The sequence below is a fragment of the Papio anubis genome, chromosome 13, assembly GCF_008728515.1.
Source record: "Papio anubis isolate 15944 chromosome 13, Panubis1.0, whole genome shotgun sequence".
Taxonomy (NCBI): Eukaryota; Metazoa; Chordata; class Mammalia; order Primates; family Cercopithecidae; genus Papio; species Papio anubis.
This window is the reverse complement of record NC_044988.1, coordinates 54,155,265-54,176,285: the sequence shown is the minus strand read 5'-3', so window position 1 is coordinate 54,176,285 and position 21,021 is coordinate 54,155,265.

Below are 21,021 nucleotides of genomic sequence, written 5' to 3'. Positions count from 1 at the left end.
GAGTTGAAGACGGCTGGTTCAAAACCGGAAGGAGATAAAATACGACAACAAGATAGGATATCTTAATTAGATGGGACTGCTATAACAAAATATCATAAACTAGGTGGCTTATAAACAAGATAAATTTATTTCTCACTGTTTTGGAGGCTGGAAATATGAGATGAGCATGCCAGTAGACTAGGGTTCCAGTGAGGGCCCTCTTCCGGGTTGCAGAGTGCTGACTTATTTTAACCTCAATATCTGAAACAGAGAGCTCTGGTCTCCTCTTTCCATATATGGTCACTAATCTCATTCTTAGGGCTCTAGTCTTATGACCTAATTATCTCCTAGGGGCTACACCTCCAAATACCATCACATTGGGAATAGAGTTTCAACATATGAACTTTGTTGGTGACATAAACACTTAGTCCACTGCATAACATGATGCTGAGCAAATGTACTAGGGTTTTCTTTACTCCAAAATATGTTCATTGAAATACTATCTTAATTTTCCCATTAAGATACCAACAATATGCAATACATTTACACTATCTTATATGGCTAAACTAAGAAAATATTAAAATCTATCTCAGCAACTATCTGAAAATCTATATCCCCATATCTTTAAACCAGCACTGTAAACTAATGTTCTTGGATGGTGGCCAGAACTAACATATCTGCAGTTGTCCAAGTCAGACAGCTGGGACTATCGATACCACTATCTTATATATTCTTTTAAAAATTCTATGTGTTTGTGTATGTGTGCACGCATGAATACGAATGCTCATGTGCAAACAAACACAAGAATTTATACACACTGTGTAGATTCCCCACACACCCATGAGCAGAAAATATTACTTGGACATCATTCCAAATCAAGACCTTACTAGGTACTTCATTCCTCTTACTGGTTTAGACTAGCTTTTGCTCTTAATAGTAATGCTACATTAACTATATATGTATGTTTCTTATTTCATATTTATACAAATGTCTCTGTAATAAATTTATATAAATGTGTTTTTGTTTTTAAAAGCTTGCAGATTTTTATTGCAAAAGAGACTACCAAACTGCTCTCTGCAGAGTGTGTACCAATTACATTTCACCCAAAAATCTTTGAGATGCCTGTTTTCCGATATTCTTACCACATGGTGTAGTACCAAATGTTCATTTTGCTTATATGACAGTTGGAAAACTTAATCACATTGTAAGTTTTAAATTACATGTCTCCTATTACAACTGAGATTAAGCTAGGATCACCATTTGGTAAAATTTTAGAGGTTGAGATTCATGTAGATTATACCTAAGGAAATTTATATTTCCTTTAATGTGAACTTATTTTTTTGTAGGAGTGATATGTAAGTATTTTTTTCTGAAATCTTCTGAATGTATGCTGCTTTTAATCTATAAATGTCAATGTGGTCACATTTTCAGTCGTTTATTATTTTTGGATTTATGTAAGAGTTACATATACACTATATATATATCTTTATCTAATTTATCTGGAATTATTTTGATGTTAATTTTGGTATAGAGATCCAAATGTATTTTTATATCAAAAGGATATCTGTTGATCATCATTGATTAATTTATCCTTTCCTTAATAAAATGTAATGTTACCTTAATTGTATACTAATCTTCTGGGTATAATTGTTTATTATTTCTGTTTATTATTACTTATTTTGTTCTATGAATCTATTCATATAGCTGTACCATATTGCTTAATCACTATAACTTTATAAAATATTTCAATCTATAGTAATGTTAATGCCCCTCAGTACTCTTTGTTAGTAAAAATTTTCTTAATTTTGCATGTTTTTAGATGAAAGCTTTACAATATTCTAAAACAAAATGTCTTAGGCTGAGTGCAGTGGCATATGCCTATAATCTCAATGCTTTGAGAGGCCAAAGCAAGAGCATTGCTTGAGCCCGGGAGTTTGAGACCAGCCTGGGCAACATAGGGAGACACTGTCTCTACAAAAAAAAATTAAAAATTAACTGGGCATGATGGTATGCACCTGTGGTCTTACCTATTCAGGAGGCTGAGGTGGGAGGATTGTTTGAGCCTGGGAGGCTGAGGCTGCAGTGAGCTGTGATGGCACCACTGCACTCCAGCCTGGGTGACAGGGTAAAACCCTTCCTCAAACAAACAACTCCAACATGTGTTGTTGATATTTTAATCTGGATGCAATTAAATGTAAGATTTTAGAGATAACTGACATCGATAATAGTGAATGTATCCATCCAAAAACAGGTTATGTCTCTGTATTTGTTCAAATCTTGTTTTCTTTCTCACTCACAAGCTTGTGAAATTTTCTTCATATGGCTCGTGAGCATTTTAATTAATTTTATTACTAAATATTCTAGCTTTCTTGTTGCTAATACAAATGGTATCTTTTCTATATTATACCTTCTGATTCATTGTTTAAATTTAGCACTATAGAAGAAAACTATTTTAAAGATTTACATTCAGCCAAATTGCTGAATTATCTCTTATTTAAGCTAATTTTTAAAGTTATATTTAATTTTTTTCAGGCCTAAAATTATAACTTTTTCCAGTATAAATGTTTTACTTTATTTTTTTCCAATTTTTAGACTTTTTTCTTCTGTGATCTTATGATTCTCATTTTCAATTTCACTGGCTAACACGTCCAGAAAAAAAGAAAATTAAGTAATGGTGGTGAATAACGAAAAATGTTTCTGACATTAATAGGAATGTTTCTTGCTTTCTCTATTAAGAACGATGTGACTACTCTGTTATTTCCTAATTTTGTAGTCTTTATCATAACTATGGTTATATACTTATTCCATAAAAGTTTTTTTTTTCACTTTTGTTACAGAACAGTTTAAATAGTAATGGAGTATATATTTTGGTAAATTTCACATGTGGGGCTTTTTGAGATTGATTATTTTGGGAGGCACAGAGTAGATCTTTCAAAATTTGCCTACTTATTTGGTGGAAATGTATTTCTTTACAAACTTGGCTCAAGTTGACTAAAGACAGCAATGTACAAGTAGGCCCTCTTTATCTGGTTGTACATCCACAAATTTAAAAAACGACAAATTTAGGATAGTTAGCTCTTCCTGTTGAATTGATCCCTTGACCATTATGTAATGGCCTTCTTTGTCTCTTTTGATCTTTGATGGTTTAAAGTCTGTTTTATCAGAGACTAGGATTGCAACCCCTGCTTTTTTTTGTTCTCCATTTGCTTGGTAAATCTTCCTCCATCCCTTTATTTTGAGCCTATGTATGTCTCTGCGTGTGAGATGGGTCTCCTGAATACAGCAGACTGATGGGTCTTGACTCTTTATCCAGTTTGCCAGTCTGTGTCTTTTCATTCTACTTATTGGCTAGCCATAAGTAGAAAGCTGAAACTGGATCCTTTCCTTACTCCTTATACGAAAATTAATTCAAGATGGATTAGAGACTTAAATGTTAGACCTAATACCATAAAAATCCTAGAGGAAAACCTAGGTAGTACCATTCAGGACATAGGCATGGGCAAAGACTTCATGTCTAAAACACCAAAAGCAACGGCAGCAAAAGCTAAAATTGACAAATGGGATCTAATTAAACTAAAGAGCTTCTGCACAGCAAAAGAAACTACCATCAGAGTGAACAGGCAACCTACAGAATGGGAGAAAATTTTTGCAATCTACTCATCTGACAAAGGGCTAATATCCAGAACCTACAAAGAACTCCAACAAATTTACAAGAAAAAAACAAACAACCCCATCAAAAAGTGGGCAAAGGATATGAACAGACATTTCTCAAAAGAGGACATTCATACAGCCAACAGACATATGAAAAAATGCTCATCATCACTGGCCATCAGAGAAATGCAAATCAAAACCACAATGAGATACCATCTCACACCAGTTAGAATGGCGATCATTAAAAAGTCAGGAAACAACAGGTGCTGGAGAGGATGTGGAGAAATAGGAACACTTTTACACTGTTGGTGGGATTGTAAACTAGTTCAACCATTATGGAAAACAGTATGGCGATTCCTCAAGGATCTAGAACTAGATGTACCATATGACCCAGCCATCCCATTACTGGGGATATACCCAAAGGATTATAAATTATGCTGCTATAAAGACACATGCACACGTATGTTTATTGCAGCACTATTCACAATAGCAAAGACTTGGAATCAACCCAAATGTCCATCAGTGACAGATTGGATTAAGAAAATGTGGCACATATACACCATGGAATACTATGCAGCCATAAAAAAGGATGAGTTTGCGTCCTTTGTAGGGACATGGATGCAGCTGGAAACCATCATTCTTAGCAAACTATCACAAGAACAGAAAACCAAACACCGCATGTTCTCACTCATAGGTGGGAACTGAACAACGAGATCACTTGGACTCAGGAAGGGGAACATCACACACCGGGGCCTATCATGGGGAGGGGGGAGGGGGGAGGGATTGCATTGGGAGTTATACCTGATGTAAATGACGAGTTGATGGGTGCAGCAGACTAACATGGCACAAGTATACATATGTAACAAACCTGCATGTTATGCACATGTACCCTACAACTTAAAGTATAATAATAATAAATAAATTAAAAAAAAAAAAAAAAGACAAATTGAATATTTGGAAAAAATAAAAAATAACAATACAACAATAAAAATAATACAAATAAAAATACAGTATAATAACTATTTACATACATTTATATTGTATTAGGTATTATAAGTAATTTAGAGATGATTTAAATTACACAGGAGGATGTGTGTAGGTTACATGCAAAAACTATGGCATTTTATATAAGACACTTGAGCATCTGCAGGTTTTGGTATCCTGGCATGAGGGTGGGGAGGTCCTGCAACCAATCCTGTGGATGCTGGAGGACAACTGTATGTTCTTTGGTTAAGAGAGAAGTTCTCCCTCTCTGTTGCTGAACTCAGTAGTGCCCTGGCAGCTTTCATATGATCTTAGGAATGGTAGCATGGGGAGCTGGAAGAAAACTTATTTCTTAAAAACATCATTGCACCTTTGTTTGTGTCTGGAGTTTATTCTACTTTTGGGCTTCCAGCTATGTGAGAAAATATATTTTCTTATTGTTTAAGCCAGTGTGAGTTAGGGAATTTTCTTAATATGAGTCAAAATGGAATATTATATAGCAATGAGAATGAACACTACAATGACACACCAAAATACAAGTGTCTCACACACATAAAGAAAAGAAGCCAGACACACAAAAAATACTGTTATTCAATTTATAGAGTACAAAACAGTTAACACTTATCTATGATATGAGAAATCAGGATAGTGGATGTTCTTTGGTAAGCAGAGACACTGACAGGAAAGGTACATAAGAATGACTTCCAAAAAAAATTAGAACCTATAGAAGAAAAAAATATTCCTGAAATGTGTCTTATTATAACATATTTATAACCATTTAGTATCTTTTGGTGCAGGGCTGGGTGAGAAGACTAGAGGAATGGGATGGAGAACTCAGAACTATGCCCACATGTATTTGAAAACTTAATTTATGAAAGAATTGCCTTTGAGGTTTACTGGAATCAAGATGAACTTGTCAATAGAAGTGCTATAAAAATAGATTACCCCTATGGAAAAAAAATTATTTTTGCCCTTTACCTCACATCAAATACATACTTTTTAACTTAGATTAAATTCTTAAATTTGAAAGATAATGTTTGATAAAATTCTAGGAAACAATATTGGAGAATATCTTTATGATCCATAATGAAAAAATATTCCTTAAACAACACATACCTGAAACCAAGAGATTATGTATTCAACCAATAAAAATAAATTATGTTCTCAAAAGCCAGCACAAATTGAGTGGAATGTGAACTGGATGAATATAATTGAAAAATATAAAATGGGTGAAAATCTAATATCTAGAAATGTTGAGAACTAGTGTAAGTCAAATAAAAAATAGAAAGTCATCCCCATACAGAAAAAGACAAAAGGCTTAACAAGTCTTTTATATTAGAGAATAACTGCAGAGCCAATAAGCCTATGGAAAGGGTTTCCAATTAATATTCATATAACATTAAACTTAGGTATCCCATCTCTTGTAGTCAATAACTTAAATACTCAGCATTTGCCTAATGACTGAAGATAAATCAAAACCTAGAAGTCATTGTGATATGGTTTGACAGTGTCCCCACCCAAATCTCATCTTGAATTGTAAATCCCACAATTCCCATGTGTCACAGGAGGGACTCAGTAGAAGGTAATTGAATCATGAGGGCGGGTCTTTCTCATGCTGATCACGCATAGTGAATAAGTCTCAGGAGACCTGATGGTTTTAAAAAGAGGAGTTCTCCTGCAAAAACTCTTTCTTTTTGCCTACCACCATCCATGTAACACGTAACTTGCTCCTCCTTGCCTTCCACCGTGATGGTGAGGTCTCCCCAGCTGTGTGGAATTATAAATCTATTTAAAAACTGTTTTTCTTTCCAGTCTCAGGTATGTCTTTATTAGCAGTGTGAAAATGGACTAATACACATTCTGAACATCTTCTCTAATGGTTCTTATATTTAAATGGTTATCAAATCCTATAATTTTTGACAAAAATGTCTGTTACAGTTTTTCCTTCATCATTTTGGAACTATGTTATCTTTAAGGACTTTCGAGTTTTATTTCCTATAAGGTGATCATTGAGAAAGACCAATTTATTTTAGTTCAGAGGATAAACTGAGGTATATGTTACAGACCAATAATTTTCAAAGTAGGGCAGGCAGGCTCTGCTATGATGGCTCATGTCTTTAACCCCAGCACTTTGGGAGGCAGAGCGGGGAGGATCACTAGAGCTCAGGAGGTCAAGACCAGCCTGGGCAACATAGGGAGATCCTATTTCTACAAAATATTTAAAAATCAACTTGGTGTGGTTGTGTACACCTGTAGTCTCAGCTACTGAAGAGGCTGAGGTGGAAGGATCATTTGAGCCTGGCAGATCGAGGCTGCAGTGAGCAGTGATCACACCATGGCTCTGTGGCCTAGGTGACACAGCAAGACCCTATCTCAAAAATTTAAAAAAAAAAAAGAAAGAGAGGGCAATCATGTATATCAGGGCAGAGGGGAAAAAAATTAGATCTTCTATTTTCATTTATTTTTATCTTACTTTTTAAATGTATACTTTTTGGTTATGTTCTTAGTATAGCAAATTATATACACATTTTGATATTGTTACCCACACAACAGGTGGTTTTGGTCACTTGGCAGGTCACAGCCCAACGATCACAACCAAAGAGGATTTAGCAAGGGGATTTTATTATTCGCAACAAGTAAGAAAACACCAAGGAGAGCTTCCAAATAAGTGCCTCCCAGGACAGTGGGGGTGAGTCAAGTTTTTAAAGCATACAGCAATGAGGCATGATCTGACTGGATCTTGCAATGAGGTGATTCTGGTAGGCATGATCTGACTGGATCCTGCTAGGGTTTTACGCCATCTGATTGGATCCGGAATCCTGCCCTACAGTGTCTGCTTCTTAACTGAATTATTTATTCAGTTCCTGTTTCTTGGTTAGAGCACTTAGGTTTTTCCTCCCCCCGACCCCCTGTCTATGTTCTTGCATACTGGGTTCATCTGGACATGCTTACCTTACAGATCTTCAGCCTGAGGGTCTATAGCAACTGCAAAACAGTTCTCAGCTTTGTTACCATAAAGGTAAATAAGATTGGTCTGATGTGGCTACAGTATGTGCTCACAGATGTTTTATAGAGTCAAAAGAAAGCTACACTGGGAGTCAGAAAGCTCAGTTGATGTGTTTGTCTTTTATTAGGTTTAGACCTTAGGAATGTTATTTAATCTCTCTATACAATTTTTCAAGTATAAAAATTGGAAAACAATGTATCCCAAATATATGAGACTTAAATTAGATATTATATCTGTACTTGCACTTTAGTTTTTAAAGTATAATACCAAGGAAAGAAAATTATTATTTCTAGGGAATAATTTCTTCATGTCCCTTGGTTTTTAGGACAGAAAGTATTAGTCATTACAATTATGTTGGATTTTTATTTGATTTGTCCTCCTGACTGCTTCTTAAGGTTGAGAATGAATTTCTCAGAATTTTGGGGTGTATATTTCTTTGCTCAGCCTTTTATATATTTCAGGTGAGAACCTAGGGCAAGTTTGTGTCTGTCAAGTACAAGAAGGCTACCAAGTTAACTTGCAAATCTCAAAGGTTATGTTATTGAATCTATGTGCCTCGCAACATTTTCTGAGAAAAATAAAAGCACTTTTATGCTTTTAATAAGGCACATCAGTAATACTAATAATTCTAAGACTTGAAAACATCTGACTGTGAAGCTGATTATGTACTCAAGCGGAAAGCTGCAATCAAAAAAGGTTTCTGAATCCACTTTCTTCTACAGTGTTTTTAAAAATATTATTGATGCAGATGTTGAATTTCTTTAAAAAATGCAAAATAATTGGATCTGAAAACTCCTTTTAACTAAAAAGTTTTCACATTTTTTACAAAACCAATATCTTTCTTGATAAAATAAATTCTTATAAATTATTCTTCTGAAGCTGAGGTTCAGCAGCCTAAAAGCAAAGTCAAATGATAATAAAATGTCCAAGACATGAACTACCAGATATCAAACCTTTGCCTTCCATATTCAGTCTCCATCCTCTTTACCCTAGTCTGCATTTATATATTACTGACCCCCCTTGCTTCTTGGGTTGCAGGGCAAAGTTGGCTTCTGGTTAGTTTAGGCCATTAGGAAAAACTAACATGAGAAGATATGATGGCCCAATGGGTTCACCTTGCCTGCTGCCTAGACAGAGCCAATTTATCAAGACAGGGAATTTGCAATGGAGAAAGAGTAATTCATGCAGAGCCAGCTGTGTGGGAGACCAGAGTTTTATTATTACTCAAGTAAGTCTCCCTGAGTATTCAGGGATCCGATTTTAAAGTTTATTTGGTGGGTAGGAGCCAGGAAAGTGGGAGTGCTGATTGGTCAAGTTGGAGAGGGAATCCCAGGGGGTTGAAGTTAAATTTTCTTTTTTTTTTTTTTTTTTTTTTTTTTGAGATTGAGTCTTGCTCTGTCACTCAGGCTGGAGTGCAGTGGCACAATCTCAGCTCACTGCAACCTTCACATCCCGGGTTCAAGCGATTCTTCTGCCTCAGCCTCCCGAGTAGCTGAGACTACAGGCACGTGCCACCACGCCCGGCTAATTTTTGTATTTTTAGTAGAGATGGGGTTTCACCATGTTGGCCAGGCTTGTCTCAAACTCCTGACTCATGATCCACCCACCTTGGTCTCCCAAAGTGCTGGAGTTACAGGCTGAGCCACTGTGCACCGCCCCAAGTTAGGTTTTTTTGGTGTCTTCTGTTCCTGAGTGCGATGGCAGAACTGGTTGGGTCAGATTATGAGTCTGGGTGATGTCAGCTGATCCATGGAGTGCAGGGTCTGCAAAATATCTCAAGCACTGATCTTAAATTTTACATAGTGATGTTACCCCCAGGAGCAATTTGGGGAGGTTCAGACTCTTGAAGCCAGAGGCTGCATGACCTCTAAACTGTAATTTCTAATCTTGTAGCTAATTTGTTAGTCCTGCAAATGCAGACTGGACCCTAGGTAAGAAGGAGGTCTTTTTGGGAAAGGGCTGTTATCAGTTTTGTCTCAGTGTCAAACCATGAACTGAATTTGTTCCCATAGTTCAGCCTACAACCAGGAATGAACAAGGACAGCTTAAAGGTTAGAAGCAAGGTAGAGTCAGTTAGGTCTGATTTCTTTCACTGTCATGATTTCCTCAGTCACAGTTTTACAAAGGCAGTTTCAAAGAGAGGGAGGAAAGAATCTTAGGCTGGGTTTGCCCTGGGTTGGCGATATTCTTCTACCAAAGGACCCAGCTCTTGCAAATCTGCCTTGTCTATGGAGACCTCTGTCTCCAGATTCTGATGAAGACTCTACCCCCTTAACATTTCTAGCCAAAGAGTTGTAAAGTTCTTCATTGAAGGTAATATTGACTTTGGGATACTGCTGTATCTCTTCTGGTTTCCCTAACCCTACTCAATTCTTTGCAAATAGCTCTTTATTAAGCTATTTTAAAATAGTTCACTTTGAGTGTGCCATCTGCTTCCTGTGGAGGTATTAATTGATTCAATATATAAACAGTGATGATTGATAGTGACATTTGTTGGTATGCTTTAATTTATATTATATTTAATGCATTTGGAAGATTTCATTGAACAAAAGGATACATCTCAAACTTTGATCTTTGAATAATCTAGCTTTATGCTTTTTTGATTTAACTAACTCAAAATGTACATAGGTAAACTGAGGTTTTGACAATTGGAAATATACTAAGATATTACTTCTCAAGTTAAAAAGTAAATTTAAAGTGATTCAATGCTATTCCACAGATATTTATTTCATTTTTAAATCATTTCAACCTTTTTTTTTGATTCAGGGTGCATGTGCAGGTTTGTTACTTGGCTATATTGTGTTATGCTGAAGTTTGGGGTATGACTGATCCCATCACCCAGGCACTGAGCATAACCCAATAGTGTTTTAACCTTTGTCTTCCTTCCTTTCTCTCTCACTCTTCTAGTAGTCTCCCGTTTTTGTTATTGCTTATTATTTTAATAAATTATGCATAAAATCCCTGACTATTGGTAATGCCATCTTATGAGACCATTTACTTCCTTGAAGTGTTTGACATTCAATGCAGATACAGACATATAATAGAAAATAGGAAATCAGGGAGAAAATACTAACTTTCCTAACTAGGAAGAAATATTATTTGAGATGAGTCTTAAAAGACAGAAAGAGGATCAAGTAGGTGGGCCTCATCAAATGTTTATTCAAGCCGAAGGGAACATGAGTAAGAGACATGAATAGAGATGTACAAGGATGCTCTAGGATTAAAGAGACTGTTACATGACTGAAGTAAAAGATATATAGGATTTTATAAGTTGGATAAGGTAGACAGGGTCAAATAGTAGAAGGCCTTGAATTCCAAAATTTAATCATTCAATGGAGAAAAATCAAAGTTTTTTTAGCAGGTGATTAACTTCGAATTATATGGTAGACATAGGTACCATGATCAGATGTAGTTTTAAGAAAGATTACAGAGGCAGGCCAGATAAAAATAACTCAAGATGATCAAAGTAAGTAATTTAAAACATTTGTTTAAAGAGATTGAAATAATACCTTGAGTGTTAAATGTGTGAAAAGAAAATAAATCTTGGGACTTCAAAATCACTAAGCCAAAGAGAAAAGTCAAGCTGGGAACTGCATCAGGCAAACCTGCCTCCCATTTCATTTCTAAATAAGATAGCTACAAAGATACAAAACTACATTCTTCCCTCACAATTTGTCCACAAGGAAATTCCTTGTGGGCCTCAGATCTTTACCTTAAAACAGTTCTGTTGGATTTTACCCTGGCAATGTAAATTGATGCTGCACAGATGCTGGACAAAGGACAGAATTTAAAGTCATCCTTCTGCTCACCAGAGACAAATGCCTATCTGATTGCTTCCTCTGCCCTACTGCTTGTATAAAAATGAAGATTTGCTGAGTCAGACTAAGGTATAAGTGACTGTTCCTCCACCATCCTCACACATGTAAATTGTGTATGCAGCAAAAGGCTGATCAAAGGCTCAAAATAATGCAACCGTTTGTCTCTTATCTACCTATGACCTAGAAGCCTCTGTGCGGTTTGGTCTAGAAAGGATTTCTCTTGCCTTTCTGAACTGAACCAATGTACACCTTGCACATATTGATTGGTGTCTTGTGTCTCCCCAAAATGTGTAAAACCAAGCTGTGACCAACTACCCTTTGCACATGTCACAAGGACCGCGTGAGGCTGTATCACCAATGCATCCTTAACCTTGGCAAAATAAACTTTCTAAATTGATTGAGACCTGTCTCAAATACTTTGGGTTCACACAGGTTACAAAATTTGTGAATATATTATTTCATTGTAAGTATTCAACATTCACCAAATAAAACTAAATTAAATTACTTCGAATTCCACCAGCTCTACATCAGAGAAAAGGAGAAAGAAGCTGGAGGTGGAAATACCAGGAAAGGAATTAGAGCAATAGTTCAGTCAAGAGATAATAAGGCCTGAACACATTTAAAACTGTTGGAGAATGATAGGTTTCTTAATTCATTTTCTCAGAAAGCAGAACCTGAAGCAAGGGGATAGAAAAAGATGGCACAATCATGGGGTAAACATGCTCAGTTATAAGAGATAAAAGCCAAATAATGAATTAGAGAAAAATATATATTTAAAGGACAAACAAACCCACGTAAGGACATTGCAAAGAGCAGGCTGGAAATATAAGGCGATATCTAGGAAATGGTAATGCTTAAAGACCCAGGGAAGACAGATTTGAGGAAAGAATGAAAAGTTTCGTACTACAAAGAGGTTAAGCAAAATGTGAAAGAATCCAAGTAAGAAAATGGTCCAATTATTCATCCATCCCTATATCCATGGTCTTTGTAAAGTAATTTTGCAATGCCATCTATAAAGAGGTGAACTCTTTTTCCCTACTTCTTGTTGTTACTTGCTTCCACCAATTAAATGCAGTGGAAATGATGATGTCCCAGTTGGTGTCTAAGACTCAAGAGACCATGCAAACTTCTACTCTTTCTTGGAGTCCTGTTATCACCATATGAACAGGCTTATATGGCTAGCATGCTGGATGAAAGAAGTGTAAACTGATCACTTCTGTTGCTCCAGCCAATAACCAACCATCCTGAACCAGCCAGTCCCCAGATAACAAGTCAGTTGATCACACAGATAAGAGCAAGCCCTGCAGAGGTCAGCTCAATAAGTCACTGTTCAGAAGAACTCACCGTTGATAATTAAACTTGTAGCATGTTTATTTGAAGTCATGTTTTGGTGATGCTTATTATGCAGCAATATATAAATGATACAGGGAGTGTTATTTTCAAGGGCAGGTTCAAATAAATGATGTTAAGGTGTAAGGCAAGTTAATAGATATCAATTCTTAAGGAATTACCAGAAATATGAAAAATAATGTTTTACAATAAATGTCTCTTTGAAGACAAAAACAGAGTTGTAAATGGTGCTGAAGGAAAATAATTGCTATTGTTGTGTATATAAATTATTATTTTTATACAAATGGATTTACGTATGTTTTAAGGAGGTGAAAACAATCTAATGGGGGTTGAAACAGCACAGTCTCAGAAATGGGTGAACCAAATGCACAAATAATTATAATAGGCTAGTAAAAGAAGAGGTTAAATTATTTTTAAAGGGGAAATAAGGAGAAAGGGAAAATTGATAATTTAGAGGGAAAAATGAGTTTAAGGGAGGTAGACTTGGGTGAAGTCATTTCTCCTCAATAAAGGAGTGAAATCATGAATTAACTGATTTGCGTTTTAAAAGTGCAAATATTAATGAAAATTATTTAAACTATAGTCAACTGGGGGATAAATAAAAGGATGGCCCAATAATCCTGAAAGCTCAGGTTAGTCTGGAAAGAAAAAAACAAACATTACAAAGAGAAAAAATTATACTGGGCCTGAGGATATAAAGCATACAAAAGACAACCCTGAAGAAACAATTCTCTCTCTTTTTATATCAGGCTTAACATCAGGATTGTTAAATTGATGAGAAAGAATTCTGGGTTTTCTGTAGAGATGGTAAACTATCTCTATGTCTGCAAGAAGCTGATCAGAGAGGGTGTACATTTACATAGAAAGACTGGATTTTTATGAATCTTAGGATTTCCTCTCTTTATACTGGAGTAAGAAAAATCAGCTGAACTTAATAACTTTGCTTATAGCATAGTAACATCAACTCACAGTATTGTTGAGAAAACCAAATGAGATGCATGAACATGAAGGTGCATTGAAAATCTACAACTACATAAAAATGAAAAGGATTTGCCAAAGCTAAGGGAAGCAATATTTAAGATAACTTTTATTAAAACTTATTTTTAAATTATACAAGAAGCCTTATCATATTGGTTAAAAATAACTGGTTCTGTCTCAAGATGATCAAAGCAATTAATCTAAAACACTACTCTAAAGAGATTAAAATAATATCTGAGTGTTACATGTTATGAAGTTTGTGGATATACTCTTCAATTGTTTGTATTCAACATTCACCAAAGAAAACTAAATTCAATTACTTCTAACTCCACCAGACCTACACTGCTTCTATCATGTACAATTTATATGAACTATTTTTCTTATTACTTTTTGTGCCACCTGAAAGTAAGTCTTTCATAATGAGAATTATTTGCTCGATTGGTCTACATGGATATTGATGAAGCATAAAGCCCAGCTGACACATAATTTTTGAACATGGATGTGTTCCTCCTGCTGTCTTAAGCAGGAAAAGAAATAAAACAGTTCGCCTTAATAGTTTGTAGTCTAGTAATATGGACAACAGGTCTCAATGAACATACATATGAGAAGACATTGAAAGTATTTTTAAATATCCATTATTCTATTAACAAAGTCAGCAATCATTTATTTGTGAAATGTATGTTGAGCACCTGCTCTGGGACAAGCATTGTGCTTAGTGCCAGTTAGTATCCCAAAAATAGTCTGTCACTACCTTGGAAAGCCCAGAAATAATTGAATGAAGGTAAACTATATACGAATAGATATTTAGATCCATATATATATATGTGTGTGTGTGTGTGTGTGTGTGTGTGTGCACTCTTTATTTAAATCCAGCATAATTTACTGGTTTTTTGTTCTGTTTTGTTCTATAAAATGTCTTTTCAGGTTCTGGCATAGGTTAATTAATTGGGAGGATGGAAAGAAATAAGAAGGCTACACTTAAAGAGGCAATGGAGTCACAGTAGAGGCATGCCGTTGTGAGACACTGCTTTTGAGCCTTTCTAGTTTATATGCACAAAACTCTTCCTCCATTCAAGTCTCCTGATGTATAGAGATTTTCACTAACTCATTTAATTTTAGAGACAATGTAAAAGTGAAGATTCACAAATTCAACTCTAAATGAAAGCATTACTTTTCTCTTCTTCCAAAAATGTATTTTGAAAGGAAAGAGATGAGTTTTTATAGAGATGTATCTAATTGTTTGGCAATAATCTGTGGTCCTTCAAAAATAGGACTAATTATCATCATGAAGGCAGGGAGGCTTAGATGGCAATTTGTAATTTTTAGCAGGTTTTTACTTGCAGCATTTTAAAGTTGTTGCAGCAGGAGGTAAAGTACAAAGTCATGTTTATTTGAATAAAAATATTTAAAATGCTATATTATAAAATCACTAGAATTCAGAGGAAATGAATACATCTGTCTTCAGTTTTTATTATTTAAACTTTCCATGTATTTCACATCATGGTAATTTGTGGTTTGCTTCCTCTATGGTCCTTTTAAATGTACCCATGACTTAGATTGTTATGTACTTGCAGATATTGTCTAATACTACACTGGCCAATATGGTAGCCACTAACCAGATGTGGCTTTTTAGTATTTGAAATATAGCTAGTCTGAATTCAGTTGTGCTGTAAGTGCAAAATACACAAAGGATTTAAAATACTTAGGAGGAAAAAGTAAAATATCACATTAACCATGTAATATTAATTACATGTTGAAATGATAACCTTTTGGGATATAGTGGATTAAATAAAATATATTAATATAACTAAGTTTATCTGTCTTACTTTCTTAACGTGGCTACAAGAATATTTAGAAATATACATGTGGCCTGCCTTATGTTTCTATTGAACAGTGCTTTCTAATAAGTACAGAATACATTGGGAATTTCTCCTCTTAAAACACCATTTTCTATTAACAGAGCTTTAGATTAAAATAGTTTAAAAAAAAAATCACACAGCATAGGTATACATTGAACTTTTCATTTACTAAAACCATGAGCTCCATTTTAAGAGAGCTGGTCATAAGCAGCTCAACAATGCCGTGCAGTTTACTTTATATATTAAAAATGTGTATATCCCACTTACTTGCAAAAGTATTACAAAGATGGTCATAAATATAATTAAATGCAGCAGTTACCAAAATGTCAAATAGAAATAAAGCAAGATAGAGGGAAAATAGGTATCATTATGAAATAAAATGTTTATTGCAATTGATCAGTCATTTAGCTCAAAGTTTCTTGCAAGGAGAAAATAAAGACTTAAAACATCATCTTAGTTTATGGTATAGTAAAACCAAAATTTGGATTCATCCATTATTGGAAACTGTAGTTCTTATAAGGTTTTCCATAAATTTTTATGTATAGTAGAAAAAAATGGCAGAGAAATCCTGGAGAGGTGATGAAAATCAGGATACCTGACGAGCATACTGCTGCTATATCCACTTATCCCACTGATATCTCTGCATGGTCTCAATAGAAGATTTGAATCTTTGATCTAAAATAATTGTGATGTGAAAAGTAGTAATAAAAATCCCCTTCATGTTGGGTGTGGTGGCTCATGCCTGTAATCTCAGCACTTTGGGAGGTAGAGGCAGGAGGATTGTTTGAGCCCAGGAGCTTGAAACAAGGCTGGGCAACCTAACAAGATCTTTCCTCCATAAAAAGAGTAAATAAAAAAAAAGAAAACAGAACCCCATTCATCCAATTCCAAAAAAATTTGAAGAATCAGTGATGATAATTTCAACAATATTAAGAGTGATAAAAAATAAAATATAGCAATTAAGTTAATACAAATATAATGTGGGGGCAATTACAAAATGTGCAGTTTTTAGGAAAATGTGAAGGATCCATGAAATGGATCAGTATAAGAAATTTCAAAAATTATGTACTGCTTTTCATCAAATCTGAAAAAGATATAAAACTGAAGTGAGCAGAAGGAAGAAAAAAACGTTTTTGGAAATGATATAGAAGTAGCTGAGAACCAGATCTGCCTTGTAAACTATAAGAAGTTTTTATCTTACTCTAATGTGATATCAAGCCATTGGTTTTGAGCACTGGAAATACATAATGTAATTTGACATTCTAAAACATCAGTCTGAATGTTCTGTGGCAAGTAAGCAGTAGAGGACCAAAGGAAAAAATCAACATGATGCTTTTAGACATAGACATAGAGATATGTCATGCTACTTGGATACAGGAGTTTGAGGCTCAGGGAATAGATCAGGGTAGATACGTAAATTTGCACATCAGCACATAGAGGGTAGAATAAATCTTCTGGGGAGTAAATAGAAATATAAAAGAGAAGGGCCCTGAACTCCCAAATATTTTTATTTTTCCTAGAGATGCCAAAGCCCAAAAAGTTAGAAGGCACAACTTGTGAGATAGAACGAAAACTAGGAGTGTGATACTTCATGAATGTCAAGATCGTATAAGAGGAATGGAGGATTATCAAGTGTGTTAAATACTGTGCAGAGGCTGAGTAAGAAGAGAACACAGAAGCAACCATGATGTGTCATCACAGAGGTCATTGGTGACGTCAAGAAAAAATGATTTCAGATGTTTAGGTGAAAAGAAAGATTGGAAAATGTGACAATGGACCCTGGATGCCACAATTATGAACAACTTTTTAAAGACTTTTCTGACCACCTGAGCCACAACTACAGCAGCAAAATAAGATATCATTTTGTGAGTGGACAAAGAGTCAAGGGAAACTTACTTTTGTTTTGTTTTTTAAATGATGAGAATGATACAATGGAGAGGGGCAGATTGATGATCCTGAAGGAAAAGCTCATGAATAGAAGTTCTCCAAAAGAGGACATTGGAAAAAGAGCATGGAAACCTGTATATAGAGTGGATTGGCCTCAGGAGGAAGCAGGGACATTTCAGTCTTTGTCCTAAGGAGGAGAGCAGGTAGTATGTAAAGAGATACAAGTGGGTAGGCAGATTTGTTGGAGGGACTCTGAGGGTCTTCATTTCTTTCCCTATTTTCGTGACAAAGTGTGAAGAAAAATCATCAGCTGAGATGGAAGGAAGTGGTTTCTCTTATTACAAAAACAATAAAGTCATTGACTTTAATAAAGAGCAGTGGTCTGACTGTTGTTAAGGTTGAACACTACATTTTCCTTCCAAGTAAACTTGAAACTGTATACATGATTCTAAATGATTGAAGGATTATCTACAACCCAGATGCTTGATAGTTTTGTGTCACTTCCTATTGTAGGATTTAGGGTGGTTCGTGGAAGCAGGAATATACACCAAGTGACTTCACTCACACTTTTCTTATTTTTTGAATCATTGGTATTCATAGCAAATTTGGAGAACAGTCAAGAGATAGTTCATATAAAGGTAGGCTGAGGTTTAAAATAAAAGAGGTTAATATTTATGTTTTCCTGAAACAATGTTTACGTAAAAATTGAAAAAAAATCTATTTCTGCTCATAGACATAAAAGATTTTTTTTAAGTTACAACTAGAGTAGGCTAGATTCATAGCATCTATTTTATTTCCTTGCAACTACAGAAAATCTGATTTCCAAAGACAAAGATGAACATTGGTACTTGTACTGTGATGATTATATCTTAATGCATTTATTTTTAAGGATAGTTTTACCTTGATATGACAATTTCAGACTGAATTACAAGCCTATGTACTAGAACGGTCATTTCTTACCTGGTGGAAATTAAAGCAGTATTAAATTCTTGTCTTGAGGACACTGATCAATCTTTAAACATCAGCGTATCTGCAGAAAACTACAAATAGTACTGTAAAAACCACCAAAAAGCTAAATGTTATTATCTTTTGCAATATCTCATATTGTTCAATTTGGTAAATTGGTATTAAAGATCTGTTCTTGGCCGGGCACGGTGGCTCATGCCTGTAATCCCAGCACTTTGGGAGGCTGAGGCAAGCAGATCGCCCGAGCTCAGGAGTTCTCAACCAGCCTGGGCAACACGGTGAAACCCTGTCTCTACAAAAATACAAAAAATTAGTCGGGCATGGCGGTGTGTGCCTGTAGTCTCAGCTACTCAGGAGGCTGAGGCAGGAGAATCGTTTGAACCCAGGAGGTGGAGGTTGCAGTGAGCTGAGATTGAGTCACAGCACTCCAGCCTGGGTGAGACTCAGTCTAAAGAGAAAAAAAAAAATCTGTTCTTTATTATTAAGAATAGATTTGGTGATTACATAAAATTTTTAGATGTGCAATTTAAATGTGTTTTGGGTCAATCCCTGTGGAACTTCATAATGTTGTCTCTTATATTCCTATAATAAATTTATAATATGTCCAATTTGGATGAGACAACTGATCCCTGGAAATCTGTGGAGGTTACTAGGTATAATGTGATAAATCTTGGTCTCTAGAGTTAGGCAACTTTGAATTCCAGTTCTGCTATCTTCACTTACTTGATTGGCAATCTTGGGTAAGTCACTTTACCTCTCTTGAAGTAAGTTTTCTCATGTGCAATATGGGGAAAATAATACCACCTCTAGAGTTGTGAGGATAAATTGAGGAAGCAAATATTAAACTCTTCTGCAAAGTATCAAACATGCCTTTGCAGTGGCAGCAATTGCAGCACCATATGTGGAAAGCATGCAATTGTTTCACAGGGTAGGAGTCATTCTCAAATATTTAATTTCCTCACTTCTCTTGTTAGACTTTTCATTTTTGATTATTAAATGCAAATTTTTGTAAGGTGTTGCAATTTACATTTTATTTCCTAGTATCACTTGAGAGTGTGTGTGTGTGTGTGTGTATATATATATATATGCTAGATATGAACCATAATAGTAAAACTGACACCTGTGAACTTATCACCCAATTAATAAACTGGGATATAGCAAACACTGCTTCATCAATGAGGTGTCTGTTGCTTTTCCATCTGGTATTATTTGAATATTTTTGTCCCCCCACAATTTATTTCAAAACTTAATTCCCAATGCAGCAGTATTGAGAGGTGGCCCCTCTAAGAGGTGATTGAATTATGAGGGCTTTGTCCTCATGGATAGGTTAATCTATTCATAGGTTAATGGGTTAATGATTTAATGGGTTAATGAATTAATGGGTTATTATGAAAGGAGACCTGGTAGCTTTGTAAGAAAAAAGAGACCGGAATTAGCACATGAACATGCTCAGCTCCTTTCCCATGGGATACCCTGAGAAACCTGGGGACTCTTCAGAGAGACCGCAGCAGCAAGAAAGCTCTCACTATATGCACTCCTTTATGGTCTTGCCCACCTCCAGATGAGCACTGTAATAACTAAATTCCTTTTTAAATTACTCAGTTTCAGGTATTCTGTTACAAAGAACAGAAAATGAACTAATACACCATCTTTCTGCCTCATGTTCAGGGGTATCTTAATTTGAAGTTTCAATTTGTCATTCTCCCCTTAAAAATAACCTTTTATCATCTACAAAAGTTTCCCTAAAATATTTTATTTTGCTTTTGTGAAATGTATACAAATAATACTTTAATCTTAAATAGTTTTTTTACATTATTTTTGTTCAATATATTTCTACAATGTGTCCATGAGTTTTCATGTTTTGTGTTTACTTTTAGTTATAAAATATTCCATTATGTAAATATAATAAAATCTGTTTGGTAGCTTTTTGTGGGTTGTTTTCAGTTGTTTGGCTACTGGGAGCTCTGCTGTATCTTGTACTATTCTGAACAATTAGTACAAGTTTACCTCAAAGACATGTAATTACAGGATTTCTGGTTTCAATTTTACAAGACTGTGTTATATCGTATTTCAAAATGATCATACCATTTACCCTTGATTGTTATATAAGATTTATTGGTAATCTGTAAGCTTACCATCTTTTTTTTTTTGAGACAAAGTATCGCTCTGTCATCTAGGTTGGAGTTGCAGTGGTACAATCACGGCTCACTGTAGCCTTGAACTCCTAGACTCAAGTGATCCTCTTGCCTCAGCTTCCCGAGTTGCTGGGACTACAGGTGCACAACACTGGGTCCAGCTATTTTTTGTTGTTGTTGTTACCATGGGGTCTTGCTGTAAGGCTGATCTCAAACTCCTGGCCTCAAGGGATCCTCTCGTCTCCAGCTCCCAAAGTTCTAGGAACTTACCATCACTTAAAATATATATTTAGTTGGTTTATCACCAATCTCTCCAATCTATCTATCCCTCTATCCATCAATTCATCTTATTTTCATTGTTCTAACTAAATTGAGGATATCAGTACTTTTTGACACCAGACACTTCA